This window comes from Sinohyriopsis cumingii, chromosome 16, assembly GCF_028554795.1.
Source record: "Sinohyriopsis cumingii isolate HCF-2022 chromosome 16, ASM2855479v2, whole genome shotgun sequence".
Lineage (NCBI taxonomy): Eukaryota > Metazoa > Mollusca > Bivalvia > Unionida > Unionidae > Sinohyriopsis > Sinohyriopsis cumingii.
Window position 1 is genome coordinate 86863076 of NC_142976.1, and position 10927 is coordinate 86874002.

At 35.7% G+C, this 10927-nt stretch overlaps 1 non-coding gene across 1 annotated transcript; it reads right to left on the reverse strand.

Annotated features, from left to right (window-relative positions):
• Nucleotides 1-4109: 4109 nt before the first annotated feature.
• On the reverse strand, nt 4110-4183 carry Trnaq-cug (transfer RNA glutamine (anticodon CUG)). The gene has a single exon. It is a non-coding gene; the product is annotated as a tRNA-Gln (tRNA).
• Between the last annotated feature and the right edge of the window lie 6744 nt (nt 4184-10927).

A 10927-nucleotide genomic window follows, 5' to 3' on the forward strand; every position in this document is an offset into this window, starting at 1 on the left:
ACTTTTAGCACGATTCAGTGACATTGTTCAGTTTCATTTAAGGAAACGTCGTGTACGATAGTAATGTATTGGTTTTTATTAAAAAATGTTTTTTGATGCATTATTTTCTAAAATGAGGGAATAAATAAAACGCAGATGTAGCCTTACACATCACATTGTGTATGGGCGGCTCCCTGGTTGCAAATATAACACTTCTACATTTTATATCAACAAAATGCAAACCAGTCATCGAATAGATTATCCGCTCTTTTGCATAAATTTATTTTTAAAGATGGATATATCATAGAAGCAGATTTAATTGATTTGATGTGCAGTTCCCTATTACTGATTAGATAATTAGCCTGCACTTGTAGCTGCAGAAAACATTCTGGAACAATACGCACTCAATTGTTTTGTAGCCTGTATTAAAGACCAGTTTTCCGGGTACAGTTGATTCATTTTATCGGTCAAACTAGCACGTCTAAACAAATATTTACTTCGAGAAACAAAATAGTTCTCATTTTAAATCAAAATGCAATCTGTTTTACAAAATTTTATAAATTTTGGGATTGAAAACTATAATTTTTCTTGAAGACTTCCACTGAAAATCACCTGTTCAACTGACTTAATTATTATGAGCACATGAATTCAGAGTTCTGACTTACGGTTATAATTAATGAGTAGTTTTTAACCCCTGCTTCAGTTTTAACAGAAGATAAAGAACTGTATTTCGTGACACTATTTCCTGGGCACTAAACATGATAATTTTAAAAAGAATTACATAGTAGTGGCCGATGAAATGACCTCCACAACTGTACAGTAGTGGCCGTTGTCTTGAAGGAAAAAAAAACAGGTTCTAATATACAGTAAAATAGTTTTTGTTTGTATAGGTGTCATGTAATTCACCAAGCGTAACTACCTACCCACTCCTTGAAAATCACTTTTTCGGGGCAAGGCTTTTGTACTCGGATCAATCGATCTTAGTGTATACTTAGAAAATTGACCGCTACTTTTGATTCATTTTAATCTCACATAGTCCTCAGCCTACGAATAAAGTATTACAACTGAGACATTTTCATTAGACTCTCAGTTCGTTTTAATTTTTGCTTAATATACGCATGCAAGACATATGCCAGCCATTTTTATGTATAACTTTTGAGTATTTCTCCATCGTCTCTGAGCCGTTGGCATGCTTTTTCTTTACATTTTAAAGCTTTACACACACGCACTCGCATATATATATATATATATATATATATATATATATATATATATATATATATATATATATATATATATTATAATGGAAAATTAAAATCGTTTCCCTAAAATACAGAGTGTAAAAGTAAAGAGAACACACAGTATTGTGAATAATGTTCTAACGTACTAAATGTTTTATCAATTCCAAAAGTATCGAGTAATCCAAATGATTTCCAGATTTACTCGGAATGATACTAATATATTAACAGTACAGAAGAATCACTATGATAAAACAAGAACAATTCTTTAAATGAATTCACAGTAATCCCGTTAAAGCTATAAAACCAAATAATCTTTATTGAATTCACAGTAATTCGATACAGCTCTAAATCCAGATGTCCTTACATGAATTCACGGTATTTCCGTGATAGATATTAAATATGCAAATGTCTTTGAATGAATACACAATATTTCCGTTTCAGCTATTATTCCAATTAATCTGAAATATCTCGAGCTCCGTAATTCCAACGATTGTATAAACTAGAGCAAATAATCAATCCTTTCAATATAAGTCTTCCAAGACTGGTAATAATACTAGCAATGCCAATTCCATGAAGTAAATCTCTTTTATAGATAACTAACTCGTAATTTAATTAAGAGAAACAAATTCCTTCCAGAATTATATGAACAGGTAGACAAGGTCACTTGGGCTACATTAGCTAATAAAATAAACAAGTAAGCATAGCCTTTTTACATGACCTCCATTGAGATCACATGATGTTTACGTGAATTACAGTACCTATCAACAGTGGAACTTTAGGAATGGACCTACGCACTTGATACATGTATCGCCTTACAGTACAAACCAATTCATAAGAATAATAATGCTTAGAATGTTATCAATTAAATAACCTTTACAACTTTTAATCATAAATGATCATACATATAACACCTTCAAAAACTAACATATCACTATTTTAATCTATACAATTGATGTTTTCCAATAAAGTTAATGGGAAAGAAAGCTGATCTGTACTTCTAAATTTCTCATCATAAAGCAAAGCGGGCCATCTTAGCGTATACTATTTTACAACACATTCATTTTGTTAGAAGGGATACGTTTTTCCAAATTGTTTTGGTTTGTGGTAAACTCTTAATTCGTTCGAGACTGAGCGAACTGTTTGGATGCTATAAGCTGCAGGGCTTGCTGCCTGAAAAGAATATTTATAGTTATTGACTGATTCGAAGGAATACCCATCTTATAATATGAAATAGCTAGCCTGAAACTCATTACAACATAATGTGACATTCGTTATTGGAAGTTTTATAGAATATATAGCACGGTTGTTCCATTTACAGAAGTATGTAGGATTCTTTATAATCAGTCGAGAGCAGAGGCAGGTCAGGACACTTCTAACGTCGCGGTTGTAAATGTAGCGGTATATTCATCATACTGGTGGTACTTTCGACTTTTTCAGAGATCTCGGTGTACCAGGGTTCACTTCATCTTTCGGAACGGTGCAAATTGGGCACTGCCTGGTCCTTATTTCAATCAATCGTAATCGACTAAGCATCATTTTTATCCTTGTTAATCCGGCTTGGAATGTGAAGCTATTCTAGCGATCACTTTATAGTCATCAACTTTCTCAAGCATGATCGATTCTTTTATCGTCAGTTGAAGTAGTGGAAGGAAAAATTATTCCTACATGTTTGCAATATTTTTGAGTAGATTTAAGTAATCATTTTCTTCCATCGAAGTTTTGCGAATTTACTAAACGTTTGATCTATCTCACGACCAGCAATGCAATATGTGTCGTTTAACAGAAAATGTTAAAACATTTAAAGATTATCTTTTTCGACTTTAGTATAAAAAGATCACACAATATTTTAAAAAGACACCACCTGCTTGCAAAAAATCTGGTTAGGAATGGAAAAGTATTCAACCTATGAATGTACATAGCTTTCTCGAACTTAATGCGACTTTATTAACCTATAGAATAATATGCGCATAGATCACGTGCAACATGCTGAGGCATGAAAATGACCAAATGAAAATGTCATATCAAGTTTACATAATCAATCATCTTCTTGTCAAAACTACATATATTTGACACACCTTCATACTTGAATGTGTTTTGGTGAATGGGGACTTATTTTGTAACAAAGACAAATAATATGGAATTAGTACGTTTTAAAGTTAAACCTGTGTCAGTAATATTTGATTCGTGTTTCCTAATGTTTGCTGCTGTTAAATGCTTTTCACAATGACCCTAGTTTAATATAAACGCCACAACTTATAAAACATTCTCACGAGCTCTGATGTATTCTTAAAAAATATCAGGTCTAAAATATTTTATCCAGGTGATAATTAGAGAGTCAGAAATTTAATACGAAGTTTCCATTTTATATCATCTTTAGTTTACATCACGAGCCCCCTCATCGGGGGTAAATCAAATATTTGAATTTCACATTTTGTACGTACTTAAATTGACGATGAAAATATGTTGTACTTGTTTACATCTAAAAGTGCAAATGATGTACTCAAGGATGTGGAAGTAATGGTTTATGCCGACAGTTGTGCTACAAGACTGGTTGACCGACACAGAGACAAAGAGACAGACCAATAAACATGTAGTTATAAATAAATTGGAACGGAGATAGTGTGTGTGTGTGTGTGTGTGTGTGTGTATTTGTGTGTGATTTGAATATTTAACGTAGCTTTAAAAAAATTCAGTCATATCGCTGCGATGTCTACACTGTGACAGTTTATAGTGATGTTCAGCACTGGGGCATCATGCCGCAGACATGTAGCATGATGTCCCACCCAGTCACATTATCCTGACATCAGGCCGACCAGTCCTAACACTAACCTCGTAATGCTGAGCGCCAAGCGAGGCAAATGTTAGAATCATTTTTGTAAGCATTTGGTATGACTCGGCCGGGGATCGAACCCACGACCTTCTGCATCAGAGGCTGACGCTCTAACCACTAGGCCACCGGAGCCACACTGATTACGTTGTACTTCAATTACATGGAGGCTGATGATGCTCTAAAAGACACATTACTTGCGGCGTGTGATAATGGAGAGAAAAGATGTAAATAAATGCCGCTAGGTCGGCTTGAGCAATATATTGAAGAATATAAACACGTATGCGTCAACAAGGGGTTTATTTTTGTTTGAATGGTTTTAAAGGAATTTATAAACAATTGGCTATATTCTGCAGAGAAAAGTGGTACTAAGCACTTTTCCCAAGGACAACCGACCAGGGCATGCCAGGACTGAGAGGGTAACGAATCCGCAACCCTTTGAGTACGATTCAGGCGCTCTACCAATTAAAGTTCAGCCACTTCCCATGAACGAGGGCTACATTAAGTCAGAGATCCAGTCAAGGACATAACAGAGATTGAACATATAACAGTACAAAATCAATATGATTGTAGAGAGTTAATTCTTTACAAAAATAACAAAAATAAATGGGGAGGTTTGAATCTGCTTTCTCTTAGCAGTGCTGCTATCTCAGCTCACTGACGTCGGTCCGAGGAATTGTTTAGCATATATTTTGCTAATTATTTCGTGACAAACAGTTTGCGTTCATGATTATATTGTTTGAGAGCTCAAAAATATTTGGATGTTTCTTTAAAGACTGCTTTTCCCAACATAGAAATCCGGTCATAAAATTGAGAGCAAATAGCAAACTTCTGAAAGTAGCACGATGTTTCCTCTTCATCGGTTTTAAAACACATGTTGGCAGTAATATCTGTGTATAAATGAGCTCACGGGCAAGCCACATATGTGTTGTGGAAACAAAACATTGGTGATATTCCATCCTCTGAAGCCTTTTCCTATTCGCTTTAAAGATACTGATTCCGTAGATTTGGCTCGCTATCTTTAGACCTTTCTCAAATCTGTTTTTCATGATTGCAGCTTCAAAGACGAAAAAAGGTGACCATCTTTCATATAAGAAGTGTTCCACTGACGAGCTTTGGTTATAAAACACTTTTTTTTTATATAGAAGAGCGTCTTCACTTTTCAGTACAGTGTGTTTAAACTCTATATTCTTACATCGGTACTGTCCAGTTCATGGTTGAATGTTTCACATCATATGAAACAATCACATTTACATAATTTTAGTTCCATTAAATCATTACCTAATTCGTTTTTTCTCAGTGACCTCATCAAACTTTTAATCATCAATGCTTACCATTATCTGAATAATAATCATTCCATGTATGATTCACTGAGTGTTTTTGTCAACATTGTGGTTTCTCCTGTGGTGAACATACACATCTTTTTCTCACCCATGAGACAGAGAAATAAAGCTGTTTTGCTACCCTTACTTTTCTCATCTCCGTCTGGTTTTCTAAGTCCGCTCGTCTCATTCATGGTGTCCAAGCGATAGAAACCACTTTGAAAACGAAGAAACACCTGTTGTCTTCTGCTGTGCCTGACATAGTTATTATAAAATCAAACAACAACAAAAAGAACACATGTATAACAAAACCAAATTTAGCTCATAAATCAACTTAAGGTCTCTCCAACTTTGATAACATACCATACCATTCTGAGAGAGATAGACATATAGAATCTATGTTGGGGATTGGGCCGAGACAAGGAAATCACAGTCAAGGGTTTATATTATTTGTCTCCCCACGAGGCTTGCCTCAACGTAGATTATTTTTCTCACCCAATATTTTCCTTTAAAGTAAAAAGAATTCTGCACTAGTGTTCACGTCCAATGTTTACATGCGGCGCAATAATATAAATATGTTAATGAGGGCTTTGGTGTGACCGTTGCGTCCGAAGTACACAGCTTATACGCGAGAGCAAAGAAAAATAACAACATTAAACGTCGCATAATAATGAGGTATTATCACATTTAATATATGGTTGTTATATGAAATCAACAATAAATTGACAATAAATAATTAATATTTATTACAAGAAACTGTTTTATTTTCATCAGTTCCAATTTTGAAAAGTTATATTGTAAATAATAAAAACATATTGGCTACTCAGCTCTACTGTAGTTATACTTAGTATAAGCTGTAACGAAGAGTAACATCTTTCTTTAGATTATTCATGGGTAATTTGAGATCTGTGTCATTATCGTATATAACTATTCTTTTCTTTGGAGGAGGTGAATCTGTGTCTGACATACTTGTATTGTCCTTAATATTGATTGTAAAATTACCCCCGTGTATAATAGACCCTCCAAAAACGGACTCTAGCGGATAACCATGTGCTAAACTTTAAAGTTCACGGATTCTTTGAACATTTGTTTTTCTGTCCTGGAAATATGGCAAGTGCTACAGTGAAATTTGCTTATGGATTAATGTGCTGACGGATAAATTATTCCTTCTGGCTGGTAAGTGTATTATTTGTCATTAAATATTTTTGATTCAACCGGGGCACATTGGAGATACTTAACAAAATTAGAAAAAAGCATGTTTTATATAACACTTTTCTGGCTGTTACTAAGTTTTCCGTAGTTGTTATGAGAGTAGGGAGGCTATGAAGTGTATAGTTCTATAGTATATATGCATGGATAAGTGTTTTCTGTTATATTGTTCATTTCACACAGCATTGAGAATTTTATCCTATCTGTAGCACAGTTATTTTCAGGTCAGCGTCATTAAATGTAGCTAACAGTATATAACTTGTTTCACACGAAGTATTTAAAACTAGTTAGGTAGCTTTAGCTACGTTTAATGACGCGGAGTTAAAAATGTATTGAGCTAGGCCTGCATATTGATAAAATTGACCATGCTGTGTGGAACGAAAAAGCATAATACCAAAAAGCTCGACATCATATGCGTTTGTCTTTGTCTTTCTCGAATTGTTTTTGTATGGTGTGTTCTCAAAGATGGATTTAACTTAAGTTACTATGTTTTTGTTATATATTTGTTGCTGTTGTTGTTGTTTGATTTTAGTACAACTACGTCAGGCACAGCAGAAGACAACAAGGGTTTCATTTTTTAAAAGTAGTTCTGAGCGCGTGGACACCTTGACTGAGACGACTGGTCTGGGATGACTACACTGAGACAAGAAAAGTAAGGTTAGCAAAACAAGTAGATTTCTCTGTCCCATGGGTGAGGAAAACAACGCAGAGCCTCACGGGGACACAAATAACGTAACCCCATGACTGGGATTTCCTTGTCTCAGTGTAAATCCCAATATATGTTTTCTTATTATATGTCGAGAAGAAGCGTACTGTTGGATGCTTTTCTGAGAGCCTGATCTAAACGTGCTACACTTTAACCAAGTTCGCGTTGAAAATACAGCTCGAAAGGTACTTATTTTATCTCTGCAACTGCATGAATTCTACAGAATAATTCTAGATCAGCATTCCGTGCTGTAATCTTCATATTTTTCGTTGTCCTTTTTCTTAGATGAAGCTTGAATGGAGAACAGGGTCCTTTTTATTTAGGCAGTGGATCAAATAATTCAATACTACTCTCATCAGCGGGAATCTCAAAACAAAAAGGGTATCCATATTTACCAGTATCCATTATATTTAGCATTCCATTTGTTTTTGTTTCGTTTTTACAATCAAGCTATTTATAATGTTAATAATATCAAAGTTTTGATCACGGAAATGACTTGCCATTTTCCCCACTATTGTTAGCATGATCGTTTGGATATCATCCACATTTCCTTGTTCCTTTTTTTCGTCCAGCAGGTTTGAACGTGTCACCAGTCTACGTTGAACGTACCGTATCGACTCATTCTAGTAGGTACAGTGCAAATGTATTGGCGGTCATGAACCATACATTCAAAGTTCCAGGCTTCTGGCTAAAACTATATTTGCATTTTGTTCCATTGTCGCCTCAAGTCTCACTTGAGAAAATCTTTCCCTGGAATCTTTACGTGAATAATCATTAAAGACCACATGGGCTGTTTAAGGCAATCTTCGTATGTCATCAGAGTAATCGATGACTCATGGCAAAATGCATCCTTTCAAAGTCAAGGACTTTTTGGATCATTTTAGGCTGAGAGTTTAACGCTGTATTTTCCAAAGTTCTCCTCTCTCTCTCTGCTGGGTTGTAGGATGTGTGTGTGTGTGCGTGCGCGCGCATGTGTGTGTGTGTGTGTGTGTGTGTGTGTAGGTGATTTGGATTTTTAACGTAGCTTTAACAATTTTCCCGTCATATCGCTACGATGTCTGTAGTGTGGCAGTTCACAGTGAAGTCTAGCACTGGGGCGTCATGTCGCAGACATGGAGCATGATGTCTCACCGGTCATTTTATCCTGACACCAGGCCCACCAGTCCTAACACTAACCTCCTAATGCTCAAAGCCAAGTGAGGCACCTGTTAGTACCATTTATAGAAGTCTTTGGTATGACTCAGCCAGGGTTTCTATCCCACGACATTCCGCATCCGTGGCGGACGCATTGTTGTAGGAAAGAAGAATCTAAGCAATATATAGGTATCTTGGCCAGAATCTACCTTTAAGTGACTTTTTGCTCATTTATTCTTTCAAAACGGTTATGGTTGTAAAGAACAGTTGATATGTTTCAGAGCTTCTGTATCGCTAAATGTCACACACACACACACACAGATTATATATATATATATATATATATATATATATATATATATATATATATATATATATATAAACATCATGCTTGCTGACCTTTTAATAAACCATTCAACATTGTCTTTGCTGGTATAGGCTGTCAAGATTTTTGCTATAAAACTCTAATATATATGACTCAACTATACGATATATTTCTTCATCACTGAACTGACCCGCCATTCTCTGAACTGTCTGAATATCTATAATAATATTAATAATAATAATAATAATAATAATGAGGACTTTGTATAGCCCCTATTCTTTAGAAGCTCTAAGCGCTTTACAACATTAGACAACACTTATAAGATTAAAAAAAAAACATATAATGATATGATTACAAAAACAAACACCATGAAATTAAAACAAAAAAACAAAACAAAAGCAAACAAAAAAGAAACAAACATGCTGAGAATATTTAAGGTAGGAAACATTATTAGGTCTTTAAGTTTGTTCTTGCAGTCGAAATAAGTGTTTTCAGAGAACTCTTCAATGTGATCACTGTGTCTTTGTGTTTAAGTTCAGTGGGCAATTCATTCCACGTTGCTGGGCCCTGGTATGCAAAAGAACGCTGTCCATATGACTTTGTTTTCATAGTGGGAATAATGAGTATACGATTGTCTGAAGAGGAGCGTAAGTATCTTGCTGGTGTATACACGTGGGTGAGGTCGGATAGGTATGATGGAGTAGAGTCCGTCAGTGAAACGTAACACAGAGAACAGATTTTGTGTTTGATTCTGGATCGAATGGATAGCCAGTGTAGGGTACAGAACAGCGGGGAGGTGTGCTCTGATTGTGGTACTCTAAGGATGATCCGATCAGCTGTGTTTTGAACTTTTTGAAGTTTCTGGAGCAGATATTGAGATGAACCAGACATAACTGAGTTACACTAGTCCAGCCTTGAAAGTACTAATGAACACACAAGTGTTTTAGGGGCATCAACTGAAAGATATTTGCGAATTGAGCTGATGCGTCTCAACTCAAGCTATGCAATCTTGCATATGTTCATGACATGTTGGTGCATTGTGAGAGTACTGTCCACAGTAACAACTAGGTTTCGTGCTGATTGAGTGAATTTAATGTTGGTGTTACTGATATTTATTGTTTGAGGTAAAGGGTGTGAATGAGAAAGTCTTTGTGTTGTGATCAGAATGGCCTCAGTTGTATCATCATTCATCTGCAGCTTGTTACATGTCATCCATGATTTCACATCAGAAATGCACCTCTCTACACCTTGGATGGTAGCATAAACTTCAGTTGGGTGGCTAGATTTTTATTTGTGGGTGGCATCAGCGTACAATTGGTGAGATACTGCATGATGATCTATGACACTTGAGAGCGGCTGAGTGTATAGAATGAAGAAAAAAGGTCCAAGAACAGACCCCTGTGGAACACCACAACATAGATCAACTGGGCTAGAGTTTATTCCATTTGCAGATACAATTTGTGTCCTGTTGACCAAGTAGGCCTTGAACCACAGTAAGGCTGTATCATGAATGCCAAATACACTGGTGTAGACGGTGAAGTAATATATTATGATCTGTTGTGTCAAATGCTGCAGACAAATCAAACGCAGAGAGAATGTCATTAACTACTTTTAGAAGAGTAGTTTCAGTACTGTGGCAAGGGAGATATACAGATTGTACATTGCTAAAAAGATTGTTTGAATTCAGATGCGATACAAACTGGGATAGAACAACTTTTTCTAAGATTTTGTATATGAATGGGAGATTAGAAACTGGGCATTAGTTCTTTAAATCGTTATGGTTTAGTGTTGGTTTCTTCAGCAGAGGCTTTACAATGGCAGATCTGAAAAAAAGATGGGAATTCCCCTGATGAGAAAGAGGTATTAATAACATCAGTTAGTGAAGGCAATACTGGATCTATGCACTCAAGCAGCAGTGATGTTGGAATTGGTTCAAGTTCACATCACTTTGGTGTGCTCCTCATCAGGATTGTACGTACGAAATCCATAGAGACAATTTCAAATGCTGCTAATAGTTGCCGTTCAAATTCTGTATCCCAACTGTATGGTGACGACGAGTCAATTGAAATTGTGGTGTCAAGCTTATCTCTAATGGTTTGTACTTTGTCACGGAAGAAATTTGCAAACATGTCCGGAAGGTCGACTGAAGAGATGGTAGTTGGAAGTGGTGTAGATTTGTTCCTT